Below are 24883 nucleotides of genomic sequence, written 5' to 3' on the forward strand. Positions count from 1 at the left end.
AGTTTCCTTACACGATAAATGAACTAGATGCAGTCCTAAAGTAAAATGAAAACATGGCGCGTTAGCAAAAGTTTGTTTGAGCCAAACTACTTCTTATCCCGGTGACCATCTGCCCTTAACAGCCTCATGCTAATTACCTGCTGGGTGAAACAGCCAAGGCTCCTGGGTGAGCTGCTGCCATTTCAAAGGGTTCAGGGTTTGACACATTTACAATGACCTCCGGTAGTGCCTGAGTGCCTTTGATATGACAACTCCGCCCTCCTTTGATAAGCATCAACACCGACAACTATCCCATTGTCTGTTAGGGAGAAGAAAAAAAAAAACTTCCAGTACACCAAGAAAGTCTCCCTTCTGTGCACAACAGAAAAACGCTGCAAAACATTTCATCTCATCAAGTCTGCATGCGGCATTGTACAGTACGACCCACAGTTTCACAAGTTTGAACAGTATGCGCCGCATGCTCCTGTCCTGTAGCCAATGTGGCCTATGTCCACAGGATAATATAGGACAAGGCCGTTCCTCATTAAGTTGTTCTGTATGTAGGACCCTCAAGTGCTTAGACTTGTACAGGCCGGCCTTCACTCGCACTCGATGTTACAGTATAGGCCTCGTTTCCAGCATATTTTACAGCCTGAGCCTCTGGTCTGCAGGATTGTACTGTACAGGCATCGTGTTCTCATGGCTGTTCAAGGGGAGCCTCATGTCAACACATTGGTACAGTATGAGCCTCGCGGTCCTAGAATTGTACAGTATGAGCCTCGCCCACGAGATTGGACAGAATGAGCTTCAGGTTGTACAACGTGAGCTCCAAAACAACCGGGTTGTACCGTGTGATTCCACTGTCCTTTGAGGCCCACGTCAGTAAGAGTTACACTAAATCCGCTGGCAAAGTGCGAGCTAAGTAAGTGTCGGGCGTCTTCACTATGAACCTCACGTGCCTAGAAGTGTACCTTGTGGGCTTCACGTCCACGGGTGTGTGCACTAAGGGCTTTCTAGGGTGCCAGAAAAGGGAATCCTCTTAATACTCTTAATTCCACTGGAATTTTGTAAACACACGAGTGCGGTAATTTTTTCTCCCCACATGTGCCAAGAAAACAAGTTCTGTGCGCAAGAGGATGTTTAATTATGTTTATTTTTAACGAACTGCACACGTGCACGTTGGGTGATGCGCCCTTTTAGTTGTATCCTGCTTGCTAGCTGGTTGTTGATAAACGCCGCTTCTCCGGGCCTCTGGGTTTGTCATTGGTACTTTAGACGTGGACTTGTCGGACACGTGCTTCTTCCTGGTACATTTACTTTTCAAAGTAATATGGCCAGTAGATATGGCCCATTTGCGTCTGCAGGACGGTCCCCGGCCCTCGTCAGGACTCGGAGGAAGGAAGGGTCACTGGGAGTTCAGCGCAGACAATAGAGCGGCCGGATCACAGCGCATCCCCACATTAGCATTCTCTCCTTTGATTCCAACTGGCCCAACAAGCGCCCGTACAAAACACCAAAGGCTCAGTGCGCCCTCAGCCCCCGGATTAAGATGTCTCGATGTGTGCCTGGCATGAAGATGCATGTCAAACAAGGAACAATGGCTGACCTGTGCTTACAGTACCGTGTCCGCCCTGTCCACGCCAGGCCTACCGCAGGCTTACGCTCGCAGGCGGAGTGTGAGATGCTTAGTGATATGTGCCCACAAACCGAAAGCATTTCATTAAAATGTCATTCCTCCCCTGCTAAATTGTACACTAAGGGCCATATTTATACTTTTTGACGCAAAACTGCGCTAACGCAGTTTTGCGTCCCAAAAATTAGCGCCGGCTAACGCCATTCTGAAGCGCCATGCGGGCGCCGTATTTATTGAATGACGTTAGCCGGCGTTAGCCGCCGGCGCCGTCTGGTGTGCGTTAAAAAAAACTACGTACACCAGGCAGCGCCGGTGTAGGGGGAAAATGGCGTATGGGCGTCCACAAATGGTGCAAGGCAGGCTGAGGCAAAAAAATCGCCTCAACCCGATTTGCGCCATTTTTTTACGACGCCCAACCCCATGACTCCTGTCTTAGCAAAGACAGGAGTCATGCCCCCTTGCCCAATGGCCATGCCCAGGGGACTTCTGTCCCCTGGGCATGGTCATTGGGCATAGTGGCATGTAGGGGGGCACAAATGAGGCCCCTCATGCCACAAAAAAATAAAATAAAAATACTTACCTGAACTTACCTTAATGTCCCTGTGGTGGGTCCCTCCATACTTGGGTGTCCTCCTGGGGTGGGCAAGGGTGACAGGGGGTGTCCCTGGGGGCAGGGGAGGGCACCTCTGGGCTCATTCTGAGCCCACAGGTCCCTTAACGCCTGCCCTGACCCAGGCGCTAAAATCCGGCGCTAATGCGGTTTTTTTTGACCCGCCCACTCCCGGGTGTGATTTTTGCCCGGGAGTATAAATCCGACGCACATGCCTCGGAGTCGATTTTTTAGACGGGAACGCCTACCTTGCATATAATTAACGCAAAGTAGGTGTCCACGCAAAAAAATTACGCTAACTCCATGGACTTTGGCGCTAGACGCGTCTAACGCCAAAGTATAAATATGGAGTTAGTTTTGCGTCAAAATTGCGTCAAAAAAACGACGCAATTTCGGCACAAACGGAGTATAAATATACCCCTAAGACTTTGATATTAACGCATCGTTATTCTTGGAAAGCGTTTCCATACTTGGTCAGCACAACGTCTCCAATGCAGCGCACCCGCCCACAGTGAAACAGTACATTACCAGAGACGCCATTTTAGTTCAAGGGTCAAACTCGACATAACTTTTAGATATCATCTTTGTTGCTGGCTGCCCCATAAAAGCGTGGATCCTGCTAAGGGGATTCAAAAGCTTGAGGAATAGTCGAACCGTGTTATCACACCTCTATGTCTCAGGAGTGGACTCACACACGCTCTTTTATTTCGACAAAAAAGTTTAAGTGGGAACGAATAATGACGTTTGTGGGCCGGTAAGGAGTATGTTTGCCACAGACGGATTTACCTACATCACGCGATGAGTGAAGGCTCAAGCTTTGCCGCTACACCGTTCTGGGAGAAATAAGTCACACTGGCGCTTCTCAGGGATGTGCTTTGAAATCATGCCACATGCACTGCAGCCAACCTATGTATGCTAGCCATGTGCACATAAATACACCACATACTGCCCCTGGGGTGTATTTCATCAATATGTAGCTTGCCAGTGCACAAGAGGACCAGCAGCAAAACAACCTGCCGAAGGCTTGTGAAAAGGGGCGCTCTGGCACACAGAGCTATGCCACATATGCATGAGGCAGCAAGTAACGCGGCTGCTCACTGTGTCCAGAGCCTCGAGTCGCCCCTCAATGGCCGCTCTCAACCCCCAGTCACTCCTTGTGCCCCATGTCATAAGGAGGTGACCCCAGTCACTCACTGAAACTAGAAATTAAAGTCCCCTTCAAAGAAGAGGCTTACCCCCAGGTCCGTGCTATGGCTAAATACCGGTGCCACCCCATAATGAAATACCAAACCCCCACTGCCCCCCTATAACTCGAAAGGCAAGGCACACCTTGAGGCAGAGCCGTACTTTGCCCAGATAGCGCCCTTGGCAGAAACAAAACTGGCGCCTTTGCTGCTGCTAGTAACTAATGCAAGAAGCAAAACGGGCCGTCCCTTTTCGATTCACAGTTCAGTTGCTAGCTCACCTCAGTGACCGGGCTTTGAACATTTCTGCTCCCCCCCTAACCTTCCCTAATTATCCACATCTTATCCCCTTCACACTGGTGATAATTTAGTGGTGGTGTATGTGTGGTATGGGAGGGATCTGTACGTGTGGTTTGTTGTGATGGGGGTGAGCGGCGGAAGAGGGGTGGGAGGCTGCTGGGGGTGAAATGGAATTGTGGGGGTTTATATGTTTTTTGTGTTAAACATGGTGCCTGCAGCATTTTAGAAAAAAAGATTAAGAACATTTTATAGAGAATTACTGGAGCCTGGTCAGAGGGAGATTGCTGCATGCAGACATCTCAGTGCATCCATCTAGAGGCTGGTGCCCTGGGCCCAGCTGACCCATGCCACAAGCCGGGCCTGCCTTTGAGATGCGATCCAACCCCCACCCACTTACTGTGCATAGAAGAAACTCAAGGAACACCTCAATGAGGAGGACCTAACACCATTCACTTACTTTTTGATAGAAACCTTAGGGCGAGGTCAAAATCCCAGCCACTCAGTATACTTCACTTCAGCTTCGAGGCTCTCACTCCAGTCAAATGATGTGGCTAGAAATCTATTCATCATACCCCCAGGAAGATTCCAAAACCTCAAACTCCCACTGTGCCAAGAGTATCACTGAATAACTCCCAAGAATACTGATCGTAGGCCCCCCTTTCATAATTGTTCACAATTATTCTATACTATTCTGGTCAGGCAATCCTTACTAACCAGTGAAAGTATCCACAGTGTGATTATTGAGGGTGGGGGTGGGTGTTTTGAAGAGTATTTGGAGTCCCTTCCCTTTGACACATATTCCTAGTTTCGATATAAATGACAAACCATGTTACTGATGGCCCATTACAGAGCGGTTTAGTGCTGATCATTTTTAAATCTTTTTAACAAAGCCTTGTAATCAGCATAATGCTTCTTTTGGCCAGGCCCTGGTGTTCCCCCCGATCATCTGAACCCCCCTCGTTTGAAGACTCCTGGTCTAGCAGCACATGTCATACTGAAACAGGTCTGAGTACCCTATAGTGATGTTGTAAACAAACTCTAAAATATTTAGACATGATTAAGAAGCATCGAGTCGAGAAGTTCTATCACAGTTCCTGTAGGGACATAGACTCCGACACCCTTCTTTTGGTGTCAAAGGCCATTTATTAGGACAGGCTTGCTCAAAAATATAACATGTCAAAATACAAACATAACTTAATACGAAACTTTATTTTAACCTTGTAACCCCCTTTGGTCCATTCGCATTTCAAACCTCCACTTATCCTTGCATCTCACCAACTCCACTTCTATTTCCACGCATCTCCCTTTTCCCTTTTACCCTTTGCCTGACTCTGACCTCTCCCCCGTCTGTCATCCTTCCTCTGCTCCTTTCTCCCCCCCTGGAAGGGTGGACAAGCCCGCATCTGACTCTCCATCCTCCCCCATCCACTGCTCATAACAGGCAGCCTGCCCTAAAACTGGCGAGAGAAATGACCCCACTCCCACCCTTCCATCCTCGTCTCTCCTTCACACTTCCTGACCTTGCATTCAAGAAAAAAAAAACTTTTTTTTTTGCATATATATATATTTTTTAATTTGCAGGGCGGGTGGGTGGACAACTCCTGCGCAGCGTGACTCAGCTGGCGCAGAAAGAGGCCGATCCCCCCCAACCCAACCCTTTTTGTACCCTCCCTCATGTCCCACCCCTGCCCAGCAAGCCACCTATCCGCTCCCAGGCCGTCTACATCCGGCCCCAGAGCGCCTGTGAATAGATTGGACTGCGTCCAGCTATTCACGGGGCCCTATCGGGACATAGACTCCGACATCCTTCTTTTGGTGTAATAGGCCATTTATTAGGACAGGCTTGCTCAAAAATATAACATATCAAAACACAAACATAAATTAATACGAAACTTTATTTTAACCTTGTAACCCCCTTTCATCCATTCGCATTTCAAACCTCCACTTATCCTTCACATCTCGCCAACTCCACTTCTATTTCCACGCATCTCCATTTTCCCCTTTACCCTTTGCCTGACTCTGACCTCCCCCCGTCTGTCATCCTTCCTCTGCTCCTTTCTCCCCCCCCCTGGAAGGGTGGACAAGCCCGCATCTGACTCTCCACCCTCCCCATCCACTGCCACACAGCAACAACTAACTTCGCGTTTTGCTGCCCCAACAGCGAACCCACTGCAACTCATGCGTCCTTATTCATGGTCCCCGCCCAAAACTTTCTCCCCACAAATTTGTGAGCAAAAACCGAAGTTCCATCAAATAATGTGCATTCCCCATATTGGAGAGATGCACACCGTCACCCCTGAAAAGCACCTGCTCATCTTCCTTCAAACCTTCGTGCCTCAAAACCTTAATGTCTTGGGCTCCACAAAAAACTCGCAGGGCCCTTTTTAGCTTTCTCCTTGCTTTCTCAATTGCCCTGTGTTTCAGTGCCCCGCGCCATATTCTTTGTGGCACAAATTCCGTCCACACTAAGCAAGTCCAATGCATGTTGCGCCTCATCAGGAACAGGTCGCACTGCATGTGTTGCAGTAAGGTGAGCCCTGAAAGGCGTACCAAATCATTTCCCCCGAGGTGTATGACCAGCACATCTGGAAATCCCCAAGTCGGCAAAAGTGAAGTGAGAAAGGGAAGCAGATTTCCCCACCTCATGCCGCTCTTCCCCCACCACTGCACCTCATGCCGGCTACTCGTTAGACCCAAAGATCGTCCGTAGATCTGTTTCTCCGCATACTTGGCCGCCCAGTGCATGAAGGAGTGTCCCACCAGCCACGTGGTTGACTTCATATGTCCCGGGCCCCTTACGCAACCTGAAACGAGAAACAAAATTAGCCCTGTTGACACATGCTCCCCTGCCCCGCAGCTCACAGCCCTGGCCCAAGAAGACCTCACTCTGTTATCCCAATGCTTCTAAACTCAGACATATCATTCACAACACTTTGAGTGCCATCGGCCAATGCGCCTGATCTTGTCCCAATCCTACCCCAACTTGGCTGCTTCCGTTGCTACCCCTATTCGAAACGAATGTGTACCAAAATTACCCGCCTGCCTTCCCAAACCCCTCAAATCCATCCTCAAAACGCACAACAACTGAAAAGCTGTAACCTTGGTACCGTTCCTATGCTGAAAAATCAAGACCTCTTGGCTCTTATTGCCTGCAGCAAAACTGTCCCATTCTCGCACCGGACAGGCATCCAAAACTCCTCCTGCTTCCAACCACACCCGCTTACCCCTGCCCAACTGGTCTATTTGGGAGCACCTCAACCAAATCCCCACACTGTCCCCTTTGCGCTGCACCTCACATCTCTTTACCCCGCATGCAGTGCCTACCCCCAACAACTCAGACATTCGGAACGCACCAAAAAACATCCATATCATGCAGAGCCGGAATAACGCCACCTCATTAGCATTAAAACAACACACCAGCAAAACATGCAAGATCTCTAACAACAAATCGAAGGTGATGGCTTCCCGAACAAAGACTGAACTAGAACGAACCCTCCCCCAACCTTTCAGCATTTTCCCCAGAATATCGTTCTTTGCCGGATCCCAACCAAAAAACAACTTCCCATAGAAAGACACCCCTGCCAGTTTGCCCCCAATCGTAGTGGGAGATAAACCTTTGTGAATCAAAAACAGAACAAAACGCAGCACTCGCGCCTCCAATACCACCCGCTCCTGGCTCCAAAATTGCCCCCTGTAAGCTTCAAAGTCCTGAAACTCCAACCACGCGAGACAACAACTCCTAAGGGTGGATTCTGCCAGCGACCTCTCCACCAGTTCCATGACCATCACGCCCCCCATTCCCAAATGTCCTCCAGAACTGTTGTCTTGAATTCGTCCAGGTGCCAATTGTCGAAAACGCTGCCACTGCAAACGAGATAAGGAATCTGCGATAGAGTTGTTTACCCCAGGAATGTGTGCCGCCTTGAATATTATGTTCAGAGTCAAACAATGCAACATAAATATTCTGAGCAATTTCAATACTCTCACATCCCTAGCTTTCTGATTATTGACCAACTCTACCACAGTCCGATTGTCCACATGAAAAATCACCGTCCTGTTTGCCAATTCATTGCCCCATACTGCCAGCGCAACCAAAAGGGGAAAAAATTCCAGGAATGCAATGGTCCTACCTTGGCTGAGCCATTGCACAGGCCATGGTTCTGCACACCAGCGCCCATCCCAGAAAAGACCAAAGCCTGCTGCCCCAACCACATCCGAAAAAATCTGTACCTGCCACACCGTGTCTTCATCTCGAAAGGCCATAGAGACCCCGTTAAATTGTGTCAAAAAGGTTTCCCATATCCTGATGTCCTCCCTCAAACTTACCGTCGACCCTATCCTGTGATGTGGGAGCGATGCCCCCGACATGGCTTAGCCCATGCGCCTACAAAAAGTCCTGCCACCTTGAACCACCCGACATGCAAAATTTAGGTAACCCAGAAGCTGTTGTGCCACTCGAAGCTCAATTTTGTGCCTCACCCTGACCTCCCTTAAGAAAACCAGCATCTCCCCCACCTTTTCCTCCGGCAAGCGAACAATGAAAACCCTTGTATCCAATTAAATCCCCAAAAAGGTCAAAACGGTACTGGGTCCCTCCGTCTTCTCCGGCGCCAGAGGTACACCGAAATCCTGTGCCATCTGTTCGAAAAACGTAAGTGCCCTGCCGCAGGAACCTGACTGCGCTGACCCGAGAAACAAAAAGTCGTAAAAATAGTGTGACACCATCCGGTGCCCACTGCGCTGCACAAAAACCCCACTGCAAGAAAGTACTGAAAGCCTCAAAAAGGGCACATGAGATCGCGCACCCCATAGGAAGGACTCTATCCATATAAATCGTGCCTCCCAGCTGCATTCCTAGCAAAGAAAAATCTGATGGATGTATCGGTAACAGCTGAAAAGCTGCCTTGATGTCACATTTTGCCATTTCTGCGTGCCTTCCACATCCCCGGATGATCCGTATGGCATCATCCACAGTGGCGTATACCACCTTGGTGTCCTCTGGTGCAATAAAATCATTCACCGACGCCCCTTCCGGCCAAGACAGATGGTGTATCAGCCTAAACTCCCCCCTGCTCTTCTTCGGCACTACTCCCAAGGGTGAGATCATCAAGTCCTCCAAAGGCCACCCTTAAAAGGGGCCCGCAATTCTGCCCTCAGCTACCTCCTTCTGCAATTTTCTTGACACTACCTCTAGCATAGATTTTGCAGGCTGCAGGTTTTCAGCCCATCTCTTCTGCCGTGGACCCTGATAACCCACCTGAAAACCTTCTCTAAAACCCCACTCCAATCTGAGCGCTGTGTCCGTGTCTGGGTACACGCGCAACCAATACAGTAATGCCTCAAGTCTAATTGAAGTAGGAGCCCTTTGGTGCAGTAGCGCCTTGACTCCCTCTGCCACTTGCCGCTCTCCACTGCTCTGCCGGGCTAGTGAGTGCGAAACATTGCATGACCGGATGTTTGCCCCCACATTTGGAACACTCGTGCTTAAACCTCCAAGGGTGTCTAGAGCAGAATCCCTTGTTAAAGTTCCAACAGGCTGCTAATGTAGCTCTCTGCACTCTCTGAGACACCCCCACCCCTCCCTGAGCGGGACGCTGCTGAAAAGGCTTATACACCACTGGGAGACCACTAGTTGTATGCGTTGATGCAGCCGAATGTGACGAGGCCATCCACTGCATCCATAACTCAGAATCCACATCCCCCCATTGCTTCTCTGGGTTGATATTAACTCTGGCTCTGAACTCCTCATCATAGTTGAGCCAGGCAATACCCCCGAAATTTAACTGAGCCTTCCTAATTATGTCCATGTATTTAAACATGGCAATAGCCCGGTCAAGGTATTTCTCACAATATATACTGGCATAAATTAGGAAAGCCGAAGTCCAGTTATCCATGGGTATCGGAACTCTTGGCCTCTGTGCCAACTCCCATTCTTCCTCCTTTGAGCCCACTTTAGCTTGAATATCCCTATGCAGGAGCTTGAAAACATCCACATACTCGTGCTTCCAAATTCTTGCCTTCATCTTTTCGGCCACATGGGACCCCAAAGGCATTGCGAGACCCATATAAGGTAACCTTTTCTTGTGTCCCGCCCCCCCCTTTTCTTCTTCTTCCTTATTACCCTCTTCCCCCTTTCCTTCGTCCCCCTCTTTTTCTGTTGCTCCTTCATCCTTCCCCTTGTCTGTCCCGCTTGCCGTACTACCTCCAGATTCCAATTGAAGGTGCACCAAATCCTCCCCCACCCCTACCGACTTATACTGGGTTGCGCCCCCTAGCCCTTTCTTGGCCTCCCATGGTGCCCACCATTCTCTTTTACCTTGGAGCCCACAAGCCGTCGTTCCAGCCTCCGACGGTAGTTTGCGCCTGCCACCTTCCTTGCGGGGCACCACGTGTCCTTGCTCCGACGAATGTGCCTGTAAAACAGAAACAGCAGAGGGGGTTGCGCCGCTCCTGTGCCCTTGCCCCTTCCCTTGTACCCCGCTCACCTCTTTCTCCTGAATCTCGCCTTCCTCCCAATGATCCAGCTCATCCTCATAATCGAGCTCAAGCTCCACTTCTCCATCCATCCCCATACCTTCATTTGTGCCACTCGCTTCTTCCATGCTGCATTCGAAACCCGCTCTGAAACCCCCCTGGCACAAGCCAGTCGTATCCTTCTTGCGTTCCCACGGTATAGAGAAGGCCGCCGGGACCCCTCTAGTGCTTCCGATCAATGTCCAGGGGCGGAATTGCGCCCCGTTGGCTTCGCCACCCTTCTGCCCACCTCTGATGTGGGCATGGACTCTTTTCGCCGCGGCTGGCCGTGTGCGCCAGACGCTGCTGTCACGCTGCCGCACTCTCCAGTCGCACCAGCCTCCTGTCCTGCCCCCTGCTCTTCCTGGTGTATCCATACCCAACTACCTTTTTCTGTCCCCAAGGACTCATCTGGGCAACTGCCTGCCTCCCCTGCTTTCCTCTTCGCCTTCTTGGACCTACCCTCCGCCTCGCTCCTAGCCATGCACAACTGTTCCCACCTGCGTTCCGTCTCCTCCACCAGCTGCCTTTGCTCTAGGATTCACGCCTCTATGTCCACGGCTGCCCAATCCGCAAATGGTTGGTGGCCAGCCACCTTTGTGCATCGTGGGGGGCCAAAATTAGCAGCACCCCCTTCATCACTCGTGTTGCCTGGGCTACCTGCCGCGCCTCCTATGCCTCCCCTGACTGCCGCAGCCTTGCCTGCTATATGGGCCTGACCTGCACCACCCCCCTCCTTCACTGACGTGACCAACATGGTTCCTTCTCCAGGGTCCCCCACCTGGTTAAGGTCAAGGGCCTGTTCAGCCCCCAATGACCTCCCTGTCACCGCGCCCCCGCCCTTTCATCCCTTTTCTTTTCACATTTTTTTGGGGGGATAAGCCTGCGGCCGTAACAGCCACTGCCACGCCCCGCTGCACGCGCGCGTCATCCCCACCCAGGCCTCCTCGAGGACGCCGGGCCGCAGGAGATCTCCTGCAGCCTACCTCCCCGAGCACCCTCAACGTGGCCTTCACCGCGTCTATATCGTGTCCCCCGGCCATTGTGCACGGGAGGACACGAGGCCTCCCAGGCGCGCGTGTACTGAAAGACACGTGCTGGTTACAAATACGGGTTTTCGGACTTCGCAAGTCCGCAAAACCATATTATAATTAGAAAAAACTCGTAGCGCCCCCCGGTGGTTGCAGAACCACCACGTGGGCCCCAAAACTCTCGCCTACCCCAACCTTCTTTCTCCCGACCTTCCACTCGCCAACTCCTGCGCAGCGTGACTCAGCTGGCGCTGAAAGAGGCCGATCCCCCAACCCACCCCTTTTGTACCCTCCCTTATATCCCACCCCCGCCCAGCAAGCCGCCTATCGGCTCCCAGGCTGTCTACATCCAGCCCGAGAGCTCCTGTGAATAGACTGGACTGCGTCCAGCTATTCACGGGCCCTATTGTCAGTAACATTTTTGTTTTCAAGCACGCTATTGCGTTGATGGTTTTGAAATCCTCTTTCCATTTCCCTCCTTTTCTGACTGCATCAGTGCTTAGCGTGTGTGTTTGTGTGCGAGCAGCCTTTGCACTTAAGACTGTCACTTTGCTGCTACTGGCTTCTGTTCTTCCAAGAGTGTAGGAGTGAAACAATCAGAATTATGTGAGCTGCAGCCTCCTCCACGACTAAAAGCACTCATAGCATTTCTACATCCCTGGTCCTGCATACCCCTAGTTTAAGCCTGGACAAATCAAGATCAAGAGAGAATACAAGCTGGCCGTTTATGGCCCATCAGTTTATGGTCTATGGTCAGGAACCGTTAAATGCGCCACACTGGATTCACAGAGTGCCATGTTCCAACCCAAAAGGGCCTTTAATTCAAACTCTGCTATCTCTGTTCTCACATCTGCTCACTCTCTCAAGGAAGCAAGCATTGGTAAAGTGAATAGATCTCACCTTTATAACATGAGTGCTTAGCTGTTTGCTTTGCCAGAGTTTGTGTGTTAGGTATTGTTTTTAAAAAAGTTACAGAATAAACCATTTCAAGGAACTGGAAGAAAAGTAAACACATCTTATGGTATTTAAAAACTGTATAGTGAATTTAACATTCTTGGAGGCAGATTTATGGAAAGTGGCGCTGCACCTAGTGCAGCGCCACTTTCCCTGCGCCCCTTAGCGCCCCCCCCCTACCGCCACCATGTATGCGCCATATTTAAAATACGGTGCACCATGGCACAGGATAGGGGTAATAGTGTAATTTTTCATGATGCTATTGATGTACTCTGCAGGAGTAGCACAAAAATGTTGGTGCTACCCCTGCAGAGTACTTAGGGGCCTATTCTAAATTCTAAATAATGGAAGCCCACTTTTAACGCCTGCTGCGAGCAGGCGTTAAAAGTGCCATAAAAATGGCGCAAGGAAATTTCCTATATTTCCTTGGCCATTTTTTCACCCCCCCAAACGGGGGAGTGCCCCCTTTGCATACATTATGCCTGGCACAGGCATAATGTAGCACAAAGGATTACAGAGTGCCGCAGCGCATGCATTGCACACTCTGTCAATACAGCGCAGGGATTTCGGCCTCGTTGGGCCACATTAACGTAAAAAATAATGACACTAATGTGGCGCAAGGTGGCACTATGGGATTATAAATAGGCCCCTCAATCTTTATAGGTGGCATGAATTATTTTTCAAATGCTCTTCACTCAGGAAACTCTCAACAACATTTAAGAAGAATGAGGGAGAGTCAGAATGCAAAGGAAAACTTAAATTACTTTCCACAGTATTCAACCATTTGGTCCTCTATGGTAGTCCAGGGAGCAGATTTATGGACCTCCAGGAGCAGTGTCATGCTAAGTACACTTTCTTCCTCAGATGCCAGCTGGGTGAGTGCAGCAGATGGCCCTGTCCCAGCACCATAAAAGTCTCTTTGTGCTAATGCTTGTGCTTTCACGGCATATGTGGAATGTACGTGATAAAACAAAAACAACCTTTAAAGTCTGCTCTTCAGCCATACCCAAGCAAAAATAACCCTCTCCCTGTGCTTTTAAAGCTAAGCTGGGAGGGGTGGACTGCAACTCAGCACGGGTGGCGGGAATTTGAGAGTAGGCCGCAGTACACATGGAGAGATCTAGAATAACATGCACTCTATTGGAGTGATGAATAAAAAATAAAAAAGTAGTTCTCTGAAGGTGAGCAATGGAAGGATACAAGTAAGCCACCCAAAAGTATTGTAAAAAGGCTATGATCCAAGGGTGAAATAAACTCAAGAAGTGGAAGGCTAGCCATCAAATAAAAAGCAATCAAATTAGAGTGACAATAAAGTCAACCAATGGTTTGCAATGGTGGGGGGTGCTTTAAGCCCACTGTAAATTCACATCAGGTCTTTCACAACTGTACAGCTTACGCTGTCTGGAAGGCAAGATCTAAAAAAGGGGTTAGCAACCATCAGTCAACTAAAGTCTCCCTCCTGATTTTCTCTTTCAGTGGGCTATTCAAGTAAACTGATCTGTTGGTGAGAAGGAGCAGCCAGGAATGTGACGTTGTGAAGTTAATGCTTTGCAACGTTGTGTAAATTTTTTTCAAACTTCACCCCTTCACACATTACAAAGTTTCCTGACTTCTTAGATAAAAGTTTGGACACCTATAGAAGGAAGGACTGTCTGTCTCAACAGAATTTCTGAACCGAGCCCTGAGAACACACCAGCAATGGGACAGTGAATCCCCCAATAGTAGTTATCCATCACTCATCTAATGTATTCCTTTTGGCCACATCATACAGCCACGCTATCCCTTGCTTGTCATGGACAGAGTTGCTTTTCAAAGACAGAATCACTATTTGTTGGTGAGCTGATGTACTTACTGAAGTGCAGGGAGTGCTGCAATTCTTCACTAGATGCGAGCTGCACAGCCATCACTTACCTACCACAGAAAACAGAGCTATACATTGACAGTTGTTTCACCCAGCACTCAGTGAATACAGCAGAGCAGACCCTCACTTGAGCCAGCAGAATATCCGTTCTTGTTCAGCTGCTTTATCTCTTGCCCAGTGCCAACAACTGAGGTATTCCTCACTTATGGCACACAGCAATGCCATTCCTTGCTCAGATAATTTAGCCCTTGCTCGGAACATCAGAGCTCTGCCTCACATTTTCCCTTGCTCAGTGCAGAGAGCAGAGTTTTTTTAATCATATGTCTTGCACAGATATTTTATTCTTCAACTAGCACAGCTATTCCTCCCTCTATAACTAGCATCACAGCTATTCATTACACCGCTAACTCACCCTTCCTCAAATGCAGACAGAATCCTAACATTCACAGATGATATATCAGCATTTTTTCTATGTCTAATATAAATACCAATCTGTCAACACTCAGTCATGCACCAATAGTTCAATATAGCCATCCATTTACGTGGCAATGAGTCAGTCAGCTACCCATATTAAACAACTAAAGTAGAGACTCAATGAGACTTCTATTCAGAGACATGTAGGCAGGTGAGATTTGTAGATAGGCTTCCTATGATTTTGGGAGTCTAGGACAGGTATAATACAGGCAGGAACCTGAAGGGGCAGGAAGCCAATCGATCAGAATGGATAGGAGACATTCGAGATAAAGAATGTTGGCATGACAAGCAAATAAAGGGACACAGGAAATCTGAATGTTAGGCCATTTCATTTCTAAGGTTTTGCAGGAGAGTCATTGCTGCTCACAGTAGGAAATCTATTTTAGAGTCAAGAGTATATCTCAAGAAGAGCTAGTAAATAGGAGGGGATAAGAGAATAAACACCATGTTCCTACAAAGGGCAAATATGTCTGGGAGTGTTCAGAGAGACAAGGATGAGAATGGTGGCAGAGGAAACATAAGTGGGTGATTGTGCATGAGTGAATAATCATGTAGTTTGGTGCTATAGAGGACTTTGGCCTTGTTGAAAGTGTAGTTGGGAGAATTGACATTCCAGTAGGTTAGGGTAGTATAGTGAAGAGATATCTCACAGGGTTCCTAGAAGGTGGGACTACAGCATGTGGAAGTGATAGACAGATGGTGGGGTATTTCAAGCATATGCTTTGGAGGCTTTGCTAGGCAGTGGTTCAGTGATGCTGAGGGTGACAGTGGTGCCCGAATTCGGGAATCATCTATTTCTAACTAGTCATTACACCATAGTGTGCATACACAAAAGTGTGTATGACACTTTCACTATGCATGGCTGAAAAGTAATAAAAAAGTAAAAAAAGCTGAACATTTACTGCAAGATTTCACCTTTCTAGTTTAGGTCAGTAAAGTTTTGAAATATCGTAGTGCATTGATTACAAATGAAATAAAATATTCAGCACATCATAATCGGGTTTCACTGTATGCGGGCAATATGCTCCTCTTCCTTCAGAGACCTCGCAACAGTCTTCCGTGGCTCATGGTGATCCTGGAGATCCTCAGGAAGGCGTCTGATCTTAAATTCAATTGAGTGAAGTAGATGCTGGTGCCTCTTCAGGGGGTGATGGACTTTGGGTGGGTGGATCCTCATTTGTTGGTGGCTGATGATAGTTTCCGCTATTTAGGCATGATGGTGACCGTCACCCAGTCGAGGTGTTGGGAACGTAATGTCACTCCATTGTTGGCCAGAGCACGGAGGGACATGGAGGAATGGTCTAAGCTGCCACTCTCGATAGCAGGCCATGGAGCGCTCTTTGGGATGGTGTCTCTCCCTCATTTTCTATATGTTCTACAGCATTACCCCTACCTACCATCACCTACTTTTCTTTACTGACCTGCTGGCACATATACAGCTTCCAATGGATGTGGGAAATGCTCAGAGTGTCTTTTGAGAAGTGTTGGTTCCCTTTGTTTGAGGCTGGTTTAAGGTGGGTGGACATCGGACTACACTACTGGGCCCTACAGTCGGTCAATACCAACGACTGGTTCCAAGCAGATAGAGAATCTGCTCACAGGTTGGAGCTGGAATTGCTGCACCCGTATGGTTTATTTACTTTGCTGTATAGCAGGACACCCCCACACTCGCCTGTCACTAAGATTCCTCTCCACTGCTGCTGTGCAGCTCTTCGCCACATGAAATAGCATGAAACCCTTACAGGTGTGGTTTCCCTTTGTCATGGGATGTGGTTGGCGGAGACAGCAGATCTTGAGGGATTTCATTCTTGGGACTTTATTGGTGTCTCTACATTGGCAGATGTCTGAAAGGAATGGCACATGCAGTCATTCCAAGAGATGGCAGCTGACTTCAATTTGCACTTCTGTTACTTCTATAGGTACCTTCTACTGCGCCATGCTCTAGAGGGCTACAGAGGAAGACTGGATACCCTCTCTGAATTTACCCCACTGGAATTTAAATTACTAACTCTTGAGCTGAGCAAGGGGACATCTCATGTTGATATACATTAGTCATTGCTAACACACTAGGTCCGATGAGGACCCTGGGGTCAAGGTGGGAGGAGGACGTTGGGGCCCTTGATGATGAGGCATGGGTTGGGACAAAAATGGCCTCAAAGATGCTGGCTATCTCTATGCACTTCCTCTTAACCCAGTTTAAGGGCCCCATTACGAGTGTGGCAGTTTGAGGACCGCCACACTCACGTTGACCATCGGACCGCCGCACTCCAGGCGGTTAGACCGCCCAATTACAACCCTAGTGGGCGGACTTGCCAGGGGACTGCTATCCCTGCCAGGAACAGTGTTCCAGATGGGCTGATGGCGGTCTTGGTTGTAGTCAGCCAGGGCGGCGCTGAACTCAGCACCGCCAATTCACTTGTCACTGAACCGGAGACATTATTTTGTGGTTTGAAGCACAGATTGTTTCACTGTGTGATGCTTTGCACTTGAACGTGGACCCTACAGGTCAGAGTTTTGTTTGTTATTGGTTCACTTGCAATATTAAAACAATATAATGTGTTATCAAAAATAAATATTCAGTATGTCATGGAAGAACTGCAGTGGAAAACTTTGTTCTGCCTATTCCATATTTTACTAAGGTGTTTACCAATACCTAATCTTTCCTGAGACCCTGTTGCCACTGTGCCCCACCCGGAAAGTTGGTGCACAGGACATAAAATGGCTTCGATGAGTAACACAAATACATTTTCTAAATTATAGAGTTGCAAGAATATTGTGTCAAACATATTGTTAAGTCAACGATAGTGAGGAAGAGAAAACAAAAGGTAAGAATATTGTTTTTTTATATATAATATAGTTTAAACAAATATTGTTGTATACAATATTGTTTACATCAATATAGTTGTATTAAATATTATTTTTAATTCATTTAATACATTTTAGTTACTATATTAGGTTAAGGCATTAGTATTTTTAGAATATTAGTTTTACATATTGTTTAGTAATGTTTGTAAGACAATGTGTAATTAAAATTGTTTAATTAGCAATTTATAATTTAGTAGTGGATTGTTACCTTTCTAGGGGCATAAAGTGAGATGTTGTTTAAGTTATAAATCAATGTTTTTTATTTTAAATTATTTCTTTAAGTAGCTATAGATTTGATTGCTATTCATTTTGAAATGTATACATTTGATTAATTGTTATTTTAATGATTTAAGTATAGTGTGTGACTTTTTATGTGTAATTTTAATTTTGTATAGTTTAATAGTTCATTTATAATTTAGTAGTGGGTTGTTTGGTTTGTACAGGGAATTGTGTGGAAAGTTATTTAATATTAAAATTATACATGTATGTTTTTTACTACTCTTTATGTTAATTAAATATTTAACTGGTAAGTAATCTTAAAGTTCTAGCAGGTATTTTTTATTTATTATTGTTGACATTGTATATGTTTAATTTAATGTTATAATTGTTTTATTTGTATTTTATTTTATACATTTTGTTGTTATTTTTCATGGTAGTGGGTAGGGAACTGTAATGGGCCAGGTAAGTCGTCACTGTCAAGGCATCCTGAGGTGTACTCATCACTAGGGCCTTCATCCTGGGGAGGGCTGGCAGGCTCTGGCATCGTCTCCGTGGTGCCAGTTGCTGGGGTACCTGTGAAAGGATTGGAAGATTGTTATCTGGTGAAGTTGTGATTGGTTGTCTGTTTGTCTGATGCATACAGTGGCTAACTTGATTCCCACTTATGGCAATGACAGATGCAGCACTGAAGGCATTGTTTGTGGATAGTGGATTGTGAGTGGGATGACACATTACATTAAATGTTGGGGCACGGGGATTGCATCGCTGTCATTGCCATGAGTTGGTCCTCATTCTAAACATCCAGTTGTTGTGGAGGGGTGTAATGGTTGTACATGCAGGGGTAGTACTGTGCAGTGCTGTTAGCAGGTATTGATGTGGATGAGCAGGTGCTTTGTGGGGGTTGTAGTGATTGTTCTTGGTAGTGCTATCCGTGCACTTGGATGGGACTGTGTGGACATTATGGCAGGGTGATGGTGTGCCATGCAGTTAAGGAGTATTAGGTGATTGGGTGTGAGGTAGAGTGGTAGATGGGGTGACTTGGGGAGTGATAGGGTGGTGAGGGATATGCTGGACAGGTGTACATAGTGCCAGGGGAGTGATGGTTACTTACCAGACTCCAGTCCTCCGGATATTTCAGTCAGGCCCTCAGGATGCAGGATTGCCAAGGCCTTCTCCTCCCACGATGCGACCTCTGGGAGAGGTGGTAGGGGGCCCACCACCAGTCTTATGAACGGCTATCAGGTGTCATGATGCCATGGAACGTACCTTACCCTGTAAGTCATTCCACCTCTTCCTGATGTCCTCCCTCGTGCAGGGATGGTTGCCCACTGAATTGGCCCTGTCAACAATTCTCTGCCATAACTCAATTTTCCTGGCAATGGACCTTTGCTGGACCTGTACACCAAACAGATAGAGCTGATGATTTCATCGACCATGACCCTCAGCTAATCGTCTGTGAAGCATGTGTGCTTTTGACGTGACATGGTGGTTGTGCTGTGTGTGGTGATGTGTGTTGTGTGCAAGGGTGCAGTGGTCGGTGGTTGAAGGGGTGGAGGGTGTTTTGTTGTGTGCTCTTGTTGTATGTGGTGCTTGTGTGCAGTGGCGATGTGTGTATTGTGTTGCAGTTGTGTGGTGTGTGATCAGGGGCGGCTCCTCCATAATGGCGGAGGAGCGTCACTCCCCTACCCCACCATCAGCAGCGGCAGCTGCAATACTTCTCAAAGAAAAGGATAATAAACTATGATGCAGGAGAGAGGAGGGGCTTGCGGTGGAGGAGGTAAGTTTTTAAAATGTTTATTTTAAAATGTATTAAGTCCCCACCATCCCCCGCGCGCCTCCCCGCCCCCAACAATCCCCATGAGCCGCGACTGTGTGTGATGTATGTGAAGTGTGATAGTTGCTATGGTATAACAGTGCTGTGTCCTCCATTTGTGTGCTCCTCCCGGTCTGTGTGTTTTTCTGGTTGCAAAGGATTGTGGGTGTGTGTTATATAGTGCAATGAGTAGGTGCGTGTGGTGTGTGTATGTGTCTCAGGTGTGGGGTATTCGTATTGTCCAATGTGGTGTTGTGTTCTGGCAATGGTGGGTTTTTGACCGTGGCGGTTCGCACCACCAATGCTGTTCGGCCATGCAATAACCGCTGTGCTGATTTGTCAGTCGTAATCTGGAGGACAGAATGTGTTCAGCGTGGGGGTGGTGGGACCGCCTCTTTCCTGCCCTCTGTCGTCCTGGCGGAGTCGGATTTGTGGCTGTTTGTTGGCAGTGTGCTCTGTGTGACTCGTAATACGGCGGTCGGAATACTGCCTCCTTTACAGTCTTTTGGCAGCTGCCACTTCGGCGGTCTTTGGGATAGACCACCAAACTTGTAACGAGAGCCAAAATGTCTGTTCCTCTCCTGCAGCTGCAAGACACAAACCTGCTGGTGGCTTTGCCTTTATGTTCAGCTGAGGAGACACTCTTTCCTAAAGCAGCAGAAGTCCAACAATGGACGATGCTGAGAAATACACACCAGAGCTCTCACACAGGGAATACACAGATGCACGCATGAGTGTGGCACAAGTCTACACATATGGGGCAGGAATAATCAGACAGTGGATGTGTTATTTCCCCTACTGGGCTTAGTTTTTGGGCTCAGTACAGTGAACATCCTGGATGGTGGGTAGGGGATTACCAAGAGTTTACTGGGCAAGGAACAGTGGCCTTGTTTTGGCAACTGAATACATGTACCAATGAAGCAGTGGTTCTGTGACAAAATATTGCAAGCAGAAGTATTGTGACACCAGAATATTGTCTATGAAAATATCAAGACTACCAAAATATCGAGACAAAAATACAATGGAACAGAATATCATAAAAAAAGTGAATACATTATTAAAATATCTATATCTTTTTCTCTCCCTATAAATACTCCATTAAATGTAATGTATTTGAAATACTAAAATGCACAATTTTCTACGTAGTTAATTGTTAATGAATTCGGAAATACTATTAATTAGAATTAAATTTTAAAAACTATAAAAATAATTCTTGGTTTTTTTTAAACAACTTTACATCCAAACTATTAACAATAACATACATTTATAAACGAGCAACCATATATTTTACAAAAATATATATGAAACTTAATTTATCAAATAAAACAAATATGAAAATAGTTTGAATTATTAGCATATAAAAAGTGAAAATCAACAAACGTATAGCAAAAACATACACCACACAATTGTAAAACATATAATCAATAAAAAACAAAAATAAAATGTAAATAAAAAAATACAATCCTTTCATTTAAATAATAGAAACATTACAACAACTAAAAAATAACAAAAATCAATAATAACCAATGATAATAACCAACACTAGCAAAAGTTTGGGACTCCAAATCAGTCAGATTTAATATTCTAACTTCAATTTAACCAACAATAGGAAATGCGTTGGTCCTTGTAGGGTTTAGATTTATTATTAGCTCTTCATTCTAACCAACAGTAGGAAAAATGTTAGATTCAGAGGGTTAGATTTACTATTCGCAAACCAATGTAAGCAATGGCAGGGAAAGTGCTAGACTTAAGAACAGTTAGATCAACGATTCCAATTCCGAATCATTAAAAAATATTTATCTATAGACTTAACAATATACAAATGTTAAAACATATCTAAACTAAAAATATGTTTTATAAATATATGAAATTAATTTGAGTACAAAATTCAATTTAACAATACAAAATAATTTAGCAAATGTAAAATATAATAAATAAAGTCCACCACTCCCAGCCTCACCCTGCCCACATCCAACCTTCCCCCCCCCACCTGGTAGCAATTACAGCACAGCCAACCCCTTGTCCCAAAACTGTGTCACAAGGACTGGTCAATCAGTTGTGTACCCCACAGTACAGGGACCATGGTCTAACCCTCAAACACATGACAATGAAGGTCCTGGTGATGCTAGGAGTGGGCATACTGTGCCTGTGGCACAGGCACATGGGGGCCAGAGGATGGAGCAGCCAAGGGACCCGACTGACCAGGAGGCCATCTCCCAAGTCTTGGGAACATACCAGCAACCCCAGGACAAGATGGGTCAAATTCTCACCAGCTTGGGGGAAAACCAAAGGCTGCAGTGGAAATACCATCAGGAGGCCATGCAGCAGTGGCTGGCAGTCAATGCCTCCATGGCCACCATTGCAGGAATGCTCAGGGACCTCCCCAACATTCTGCGTCCCAACTCCATGCACCAGCAGGCCTCTTCCAATGGCACCCCCTTATTGGAGCCATCTACGTCAGTGGCAGCCAGTGGACTGAAGCCCTGCCAGGGGACCCACAGGCCACTGACACCCCTCCTTCTGTAGCTGAGGAACTCCCTCCCTCGCAAACGTGGTCGTCCATCCAAGCATCCGGCCGGAGCAGATGCCAAGACCAAAACCACTGCCAGGAAGTGAACCTCTCCTGAACATTCTCCCTTGTGTGCCACTGACACACCCTGGTGACTGTTCAGTGTCAACTGACACCTTTTCTGATTGGCCCTTGGACACTGGACCTGTACTACCTACAGCTAGGCCATCTACTCCGATGAAAACATCCATCATGACCCCACTCATCAACTGTAGGACAATATGTACACAATAAACACTGTAGAGCACAGCATATGCATTTGTGTCTTTATTGTATGATGTGGAAATGTGAGCAAACCGAAATGTCATGTGTTGTAACACCCATCAACCTACAGCCAGCGCAAATCACAGTAGAGGAAGGCATCCACCTCAAGGATAATAGGACACCAGTGATGTCACATTAGACTTCTCAAGGAGAGGTAGCAGTTCAGCCACACACCAGAGTAGATCCAGTTATGTAATCTGTAAGGACAACACAGGGACACAAATCAGGATGTGTGCCATGGTGCCACTCTGTGCACATATGCAGTAATTTGTCGTAGTGCCCCTTGTGGTTTGGCAAGAAAACAGGGAACAACACATTACACCTCTACATCAAGAAACACAAGAATGACATAACCAAAAATCTGTAGCTGACATCTGGAATGGTCTTAACATAACACCTCCATCTCTTAGCAGCCCCAACTTACCAGGAATGGCACAGGCAACAGTTAGGATATGAAGGGAAATGCTGAACAGAACTTACAGCTTGACTCACTTCTGTACAGAAGATGACATAGCACACTCAGGACTGTCCTCAGGAGATGTCAAACTAGCAACCTGCATATGGCACAAATGGCAGTGTTTAGACCACTGACAATGCTCCTGACACAAACTCAGTGTGTCTATCACCACCCACACATGGTAAGTGTCAAAGTGACATCCCCATCGTTATACCTGTCCAGGAGGGCTGTTTATTGAATTCAAGTGCAAATATTTCACCTGCTACATTATACCTGTATGTAATTGGAAGTACCGATTGATCAGCTCCATCCTAGACTCTGCTGCACCATCATCTGCCTCCTCATCACTTTCCATGTGTCCATCACCACCCACTGGTCCAGAGGCCAACTCCTCATCTGCCAGTAATGGATTTAACGTCTAACAGTCAGATTGCGGAGCATAGAGCAGGCAACAATGATCTGGCACACCTTTTGGGCACTGGTGAGGAGGGCTCCTTCTGAGATGTGGAGACACTGGAATCTTGCCTTGAGTAGGCCAAAAGTCCTTTCTATCACATGCCTTGTCCTGCCGTGGGCCTCATTGTAACGTGTATTGGCATCCATGGTAGGGTACAACGCTGCTGTCAACAGTCAGGGAAGGTTAAGATATCATGAGTCTCCTGTATGAATAAAGGCAGGACCAGTTGGAAACCAAGAACAGCCACAGGGAAGGTAGTGTTGACGGTTGCAACAACATAGACACACATCCACACTGATACCCACCAATGAGCCAAGCCCTCTCTCTTTGTAGATGTGCCTTTGTGTAGGATATTGCTGTTCCTCAGTATGTGGGCATTAACAGATCCCAGAAACTTTGCAGGCACTTGGGAGATGTACTGGTCTGCCAAATACACCACCTGCACGTTAATGGAGTGTAAGTTTTTCCAGTTACGATAGACCTGTTCGTTGACATTTGGAGGAACCAAAGCAATCTGGGAGACATCAATTGCACCAATCACATGAGGGATGTGCCCCAGCTCATAGAAGTCAGCCTTCACAGTGGGCAAATCTGCAGGTTGGGAGAACCAGATGTAACTGTCTAGGTGTTCTAGGAAAGCTGACAGTACATCCCACAACATGATGTTGAACATGGGCTGTGACATCCCTGCAGCCAAGCCCACTGTGACCTGAAAGGACCCTGTGGCAAGGAAGTGCAACACCGACAATACTAGGACCATGGAAGGGATGGCATTGGGATTGTGGATGGAAGGTAGTAGATCAGGCTCCAACTGAGTACAGAGCTCCATGATGGTGACATGATTCAGACAGTAGGTATATACGATGACAATGTGTCTCTCTTCTGAGGTGGCGAGGTCGACTAACGGATGGTACACAGGCACGGCTCCTTATCTTGATTACATGGTATCTAGGATGTAGAGGAGAAAATGTAGCATGTGATGAGCATTCCCAACATGTTAGCAGTTCAGTAGCTCGTGTTAGCAGTTCAGTATCTCATGCCACACACTAAACAATGCAGACATGACTTAACGGGTGACAGTTACTTCATTGTGTATGCAGGAGTGCCATTAATACTATGCATGCTGCCCATTGCTGGCCCTGTACATTGTTTGTGCCACCCAATACATGTGTTTTTGTTACATGTCATGTGCACATATGTGTGACATGCATGGACCATGCATGTAGATATGACCGTGATCTAGGGTGTAACACCGCCTAAGGGTCAGCATGTATGGGCAAATGCACTTCAGGTGACATCCGTGTTGAATGTCACATGATGTGCCCATACATGATGTAAATACATGGGCCTGTGCAGAATTATGGGCATTTCACTCTCATGACGCACTTACATTTTTTGGAAAACCCCATTGTTGTGTAGCCATTTTAGCTATTGTGCCATGCATGTTATTTTAACACATTGGGACAAAGACGCTTCACCTATATATATTTTTTTTGGCTTCATTTTATTATTGCTATAATAGCCACTTTTACGGTCTTGTTTTATTTTCTGTTTATCTAACTGCTTTTCCCTAGGCCAGCACTCTGTTCTCAAACAAGACATTCTTGCTCACTCTGTGCTTCTTCCAAGGCTACAGCACAGTACATTGCCTGTGAATGTGGTAGAAGTTTAGTCTCCAACATTCGCTACGTAGGGACATT

Source organism: Pleurodeles waltl, chromosome 3_1 (genome assembly GCF_031143425.1).
Source record: "Pleurodeles waltl isolate 20211129_DDA chromosome 3_1, aPleWal1.hap1.20221129, whole genome shotgun sequence".
Classification (NCBI taxonomy): domain Eukaryota; kingdom Metazoa; phylum Chordata; class Amphibia; order Caudata; family Salamandridae; genus Pleurodeles; species Pleurodeles waltl.